This window comes from Ptychodera flava, chromosome 5 (assembly GCF_041260155.1).
Source record: "Ptychodera flava strain L36383 chromosome 5, AS_Pfla_20210202, whole genome shotgun sequence".
Lineage (NCBI taxonomy): Eukaryota > Metazoa > Hemichordata > Enteropneusta > Ptychoderidae > Ptychodera > Ptychodera flava.
In genome coordinates, this window is record NC_091932.1 from 29,813,289 (window position 1) to 29,820,512 (window position 7,224).

Consider the following 7,224-nt stretch of genomic DNA (forward strand, 5'->3'; position numbering starts at 1 on the left):
AAGTTGGCCAAGAAGTATAGAACTTATGGGGAAAGTATATATATCTTGCATACAAAATAAAATAATTTTGGAACCTAAAAGTTTAAAAATGCTAGTCGGCATTCTGACCGATGCACTCCTTAAATCAAATAGTCCAGCCCTGAAGCGATATTGAAACCAAAGTGATCAGATATTAAAAGAGTAAATACTGTGCTGGGCCTTCTGCCAGTTATCATTTATTTGTTATGGCTACACGCAGCCAATGTTTGCAGCGTTTGTCCCTTTGACATCTTTTGACGTGAATTAAAAGTATGAAAAAGCGGTAGAAACATAATCTGCAAACAAGTGTCTTCAAGGTGTTAAATTCATATGAAAATTTGAAATATTTTAAAATTTTGTCGGCTGTAACGGTTTTCTGTTTTAATTTACTTTCAAACAAATGTGCCGCAATGTGTCATGTTCAACGTGTCATCACAGCCTGACCTTGTGTCATGATAAATGTAATTGTTGACAACTGATCTTTATTATGAACTAGAATTCATATTTCAACACCATTAATTCAAAATGCAAGTAATATGTTTTGTTCTTCAACATATGAGCCTGCTTTCCAGAGTAAATATAATGAAAAACAAAAAACAGCTATTTCCTATAATCGACATATATACAGATAACAGAGAGTTTGCTCAATTTAAGATACCATTGCAACAATAAATCTGTACATTTGAATACAATAGATTGGGCGTCATTGCAACTGTACTGATCTCATGTTCGAAATTTACAAAGTTTGACCTCATCAATTTTCTGAATGGAATTCTGAAAAATAAATAGCAGTAAAAAGAATTTTGTAATCTATTGAAGATTACAAGAATGTATACAAGTAAAACTGTCCTTTAAACCGGAGTGATTAAAAAATGATTATCTTTCTGCCTAATCTATAATAATCTCATATTATTATCAATAGAATTTCTTCCTTATGTCAGTTATGTACTCAGTTTTGCAATCATTATAATGTGTTTCCAGCTTTTTAATCTGTAAAATAAATGTTCTTGCCCTTCTACTTAATCAGTGTGAAATTTTGTCGGCACAGTTTGTTATGTCTGTTACGATTGTTCTTCACAACATGAGTTACGTTTTTGTCAACGATACAGTATAGCTAAAGGAAGTTGAATCAAATGACTTTTGTGACTGTAGTGTGATCTGTACTTTGATATGTCTGGTTGTTACAAAGGCCATTCATATTCCCGTGAACTCTGCTTTTATTACGTAATTCCTACACTTGTTACCTTTCGCCTAGTGACCAATAAGTCAATAAATAATCAACAAGACCATAAAATGATCATGATATTGGCGTAGCAGCATAAGAACGTGTAATCACGCGTTGTAACCACATTGACAGACGAAATGTACTTGTTTCAACAGAGAAAAAAAAACGTAAGAGTTGTAATTTTATTCTATTTTTTATAATACATTATTTGTTTGATCGTTGATGATGATTCCGTTTAATGATATAGGCACGACGTAATGTTTACTTTCTTGCAGGAATACAAACATGAAATAGTTATTCAATAAATTACTTGTTTGACCAAACAGAATTCAGCTGAAATAGATGTATAACGACCACACTGTAAAAATAGTGGACGCCAGACGCGTCTTTACGTGTTCAAAATGTACAAATAGTGTCGGTGTTCAAAAATGAACGGCTAGCGTTCATATTGTTTACACTAGTGTTCAGATTATTAATAATGATGTTCTAAAGCTGAACACGAAGTGTTAAGAATCATCTCCTTCAAGTGTTCAAAATCTCAGCATCACAGAAATTTTGCAATACTGTGAAACAATTAACAATCTTTTGTGTTTTTTACTTTACAATGGCTATATTAAATTTACTACTGCCTCGCTGTCCTTCAAACGTACACGGATCTTGGTGTAACGAATTTCACACTATGTGGAAAATATTTCCGGTCTACAATTGGTGAAAGTATGTTTTTTTTAAAAAAAAAGGAAGTATACACAATAATTTATTACGGGTTTTAATTTTGAAAATTTGAATAGAAAATCAGAAAACCAACATGAACGTTTTAATTTTAACATCGGCGTGCAAGAGGCGTTCTACTTCTAAACACTTGGTGTTCAAGTTTGGTGCCTTTTCCTATCCCATGATGCATCAAAACGGAAGTTGCGACATTTTTCTTGAAAGCGCACCCTGAAGTTGTGATCGTGCGGAAGCAAGACCAGAAAGGGTAAGTTTTCTCTCCAAAATAGTAAAAGGTATTAGATTTTGAAACATCTGTATTATTATCCTTTAAAACTTATTGTATTGTACTTTGAGATAGCTTAACTACGTGAAGAAACCTTTTTTCTTACTGTGGATGGTATACCAACAACTAGCTGTGAATACGCAGTGGTACTTTTGGCCATGGCCTATCGATCGATCTCACTCGGGTCAAGGGTCATCGCAACACAACTGTAGCGATAACCCTTGACCTGTGCGCGATCGATACGCCTTGCATAGTACCGCTGCGTTATCACAGCTAACTCATGTCTTTTAGTAGGCACAATCGCATATAAAACATCAATTAAACATCGTAGAGTATACAATGTATTGTTTCAGCATATGAGAGTTTGGCTTTTTTATTTTATTCAGTTGATGACAAGAAGAAGCAAATATTTTGTAACAGTATTGAAAAGAGGCACTGTATATGAAAGTCTCCCCTTTTCCTTAACCTAATCAGCCCCTTGTCTTTCATTTAAAGTCTCATCTCGCCATATTACCTATTGTTGCATTATTTTCAGGATGTAAAAAGTTGGATTTAACTGAAAATCGAAGAGTTGTTACAGAAGCTGGTGGTACAGATAATGAAAAAGACGGGTGTACAGGTAGCTGTTTGGAAACAAGCTTGAGAACCTCAGTTCATCTCTAATGTAGATTTAAACTTCCAAGGGTCAGTAACTGAATTTTGATAAGTTTCTGTATTTTTGTTCTGAATTAATCTAAGCTTTGGTAGCATGCTATGATCAACTAAATGTTGCCGGAGAATAAGCTTTCAGAGACGTGTAACACCCTTATCAGATGCAAGGGTGGAATGAAAGCGACAGAAAATTCAGAGTATAAATGTCCACTCTGAATTACTGAATTTTCTGAAATTTTCACTCAGAATTTTCTGCTTCAATTTTTCATTCCCCCTTGCATCTGATGAAGGAGACTTCGTGTCTTTCAAAGCTTATACCCCAGTAACATTTAGTTGACCATAGCCTGCTACTAAACCTTAGATTATTTTGTATTGTAGCTCAACACGTCTATTGTTCTTAGCAACTGGTTTATAGCTTTGCTGTTAGCTAAATAGGTGGATGTGTAGCATTGTCCTCAAATTTGTACATCCCAAGGTTTTTCTTCAAAACAGCCTGTACGAATCCACTAATATTTGGATTACAGGTCCCAAGGGATTACCCTAATTAGATATGTTCAAATTATGATGAAATATGGAAATTTATATTTTTGAGGCTAATTTTGCTTTGAGGGGGGGGCAACAATCTTCTCTTTTACTGACGTCTTCAATATTTGGTAATTACAAACCTATCGGCTATTTACGCTCGTCGACATATTTTATGGAGAAGAACTGACTTGACAGCGATACAGTTAGCGGAAGACTTCGATGAGCGAGCCATTTGCACACGAGGCTGTAGCAGACGACAGCTTTCACGAAATGTCATCAACAGATGGCCACCAGAGCTGTTTCGCAACATTTTCCTCAGATGACCTGGAGAATTGTGTGGCTGACCAACAAAACAAAATTGCCATATCGGTAATATACATGTTAACGTGTTTGATATCCTCATCAATGAACGGAACTTCATTTTTCTCTGCGGAACGATACAAATGAAACAAGTGCAATCGGGCGCTGGTTTTTGATAGTATAAACCTACCACAATAAAATGCAATTTTCTAAAGATATTGGAGGGACGTGAGAAAAATAATCCCACACCCCAATGGTTTGGATGGAATGTCTCACACGAGTTGGGGAATTCTGTCTCACACTCGCCTTCGGCTCGTGTGAGACAGAACTCCCCAACTCGTGTGAGACATTCCATCCCAACCCGTTGGGGTGTGGGATTCTATTATTCTCACCGGTGAGAATTTGTTCTCACACTTGATTCTCGCCAAGGAGTGCATTTCTCACCAATCTCCAGTGGAGATTTAAATTTTCTCACCGACAGCGGTGAGAATAAGAACAGATTCTCACTGATTGCGTGAAAGTGTCATTTTCTCGCTCAAGTCTCGCAATTCTTCCTATAGAGTCTGTATCGCGTCGTGTTGAAGTGGTGTGTCTGGTTTTTAGCTCATGTGTTCACACACGTGAGCTAATGTTGCAGCGATGTCTGTCTGTCTGTCTGTCTGTCTGTCTGTCTGTCGTTCTGTTTGTCTGTCTGTCTGTCTGTCTGTGTGCTCGATATCTCAAAAACGGCTCGTCAGATCAGAATCGAAGCTGATACATAGATTCAGTTTGCAAATGGCAAGAACTTATTAGTTTTTGGTGGGTGTGGCTTGTTCATTTGCATAATTAATGATTTCAGAAAAAAAAACGTATATATATTGAGAACGACTGCACACAATTTAATGAGATTTGCTACAAGTGTTGATCACACCACTGACACCAAGATATATCAGCCGTGAAAGACATTCAGGGGTGACATAAAAGATAATTGCTAATTTGCATGTTTGTTGAACTTTTCTAATAGGGATATATCTGAATTGACTCGATGAAAATTGACGAAACTTGGTATGTACATTTAAGATACTATGATAAAACATTATTGAAAGTAATTAAACATTTTTACTTCAGCCAATTTCGAATTTGCATATTTAATAAACTTTCCTAATTAGGGATATTTATCTGAATTGAATCGACCAAAGTTGATGAAACTTGCTACATGCATTAAAGATACTATGATTCAACATAATTAAAAGCCTTTAACAGTTTTACCTCAACAAAGTCCTAATTTGCATATTCATGGGAACATTTAAGTTAATTCCTAATTTGCATAATTAATGCACTTTCCTAATTAGGGATATATACTTGGATTTACTTGATCAAAGTTGGCAAAACATGCTATGTACATTGATGATTATACTAGGTTATAACAACATTGAAGTCATTTCGCATTGTCATGTCATATTTTCATGTCAGATGAAACTTGCTATGTACATTAAAGATACAATGATGTAACGTTATTGAAAGTAATTAAATAGTTTAACTGGAGCCAATTCCTTATCTGCATATTTAATGAACTTTCCTAATTAGGGATATGTATCTGAATATACTTGATCAAAGTTGGCTAAACATGCTATGTACTTGGATGATTATACTAGGTTATAACAATATTGAAAGTCATTACGCATTTTCACGTCAGCTTATTTACAATTTGCTTATCTAAAGAGCTTTTACAGTTTTGCATATATAGCTTGAAGGACTTGACCGAAGGTAATTACACTTGCTATTTAAAGTGGTGACACAATTGCAGCAGTTACAGAAATTAAATTATTTTTATTTCAGCTAATTACATATTTGAATACTTTATGACCTTTAGCATTAAACTGTTGTGAATATTGTTCGTTATGTTGATCGAATTTACACATAACTGTAATATATAATGAAACACGTGAGCATTTTCAGCTCATATCTGGTTTTTTTACAACTTGCTCCATGCAGCGGGTTGATTTACCACCTTCCAGGTTGCGTCTTGTGCCGCGCTGTTTCAGTGGTGCCGCTGGCACTTCAATTCGTTCAACTGCAAACTGCTGCATAGCTTCACGCCAAAGGCCGTGTTATAAAGCGCCTGTGTGTGCGGTTGTCCTAGATTTCGGTCGAACCCCTATTTCTTTGTTTAAGGTGTCTACATACAAAACAGACACTTTAAGATTTTATGTGTTTTTCACTTGAAGAAGTCCCAAACCAAAATAAAGTATATATTTTCTGAAAGCCCTGATTGAGGGAAATCCGACCGTGCACAGTGCACAGTTATTATTTGCATATACGTTGTTGCTGTTTTTCCTGGCTTTAGAAAAATCACAATTAGGATTTGAAACAATATTTACCTTTTTAATACTATGAAGGACTCAGCAAATGGTCTGATAAATGTTCCACACACTAGTTTCCGGAAACCGAACCAAATACCAGCAATATATATTGCAAATATTCTATTCCTCCTCTGAAATCTACAAAGAGAAAAGAATAATAATTGTCATAAATAGGGGACAGCATTGCTACCTTGTTTGCAGGCAATCCTGGTATACAGTTTCTGTATGGTGTACCGTTATGTACAATGCAAAACAAGCAGAATAAGTTCAAGAATCATCTGGGAATGTCAATGGCTTAGACACAGAATATAAATCATAAATACTTGTTTTGGCCATATTTGAAGTTCTTTGCAAATACTATTGCCGCTTATAAAAGTGTAAATAAATATTAAGTAATAGATGTACATAAATACATAAATATTTACCTCTCAATGGTGAAAGTTTATTGATTTTGTAACTTTGAAGATTTTTGAAGAACGAAATAAAACTATACAATCGAAATTCATCTAAATTGACAATTGAAGCTCAGACTGCTTTTACTCTCTTAACGTGTTGCGGAAAAACATCTTCTTTGAAGTGTTATTTACAGAGTCTACCATCCAACACGTCAGCGATGTGTCCCTTTGTGGTTTGCTTCACTTTACCCCGGGTATGCCAGTTTCTCAATCATGTCACTTCCTGGAGTAAAGAATAAAAATATTACATCTGGGGATACATCAACAGGTGAAATATTAGTGCATGTTGCTTTCTTTTACTAAATTCTCATAGAGAAAAGAGAAAAGTATCAGAAACTGCAGATTTCATAATGCTTTGTATTAAACTTTGTCAACAGACTTTCAATTGGAGTACATCAACATATGTCTGACATATATCTCTGATATATTAAAGTACTGCGCCTGAAGGGAGCGCCGAAAAATAGTTAATATCCGGATATCTCTGATATATATGACTGATATATGAAAGTCATGCGGCTGAAGGCTGTGCTTAAAAATATGTCTAATATTTTAAAATAACGCGCCCGAAGGATGCTTCGAAAAATATAAAACATACATTACATATATCTCTGATATATATGTCTGGTATATTGAATTCACCTGACCGAAGGTCACGTTGTAAAATATGTCTGATTATTAAATCCGAAGGGCACGCCAAAATGCGACTGAATGATA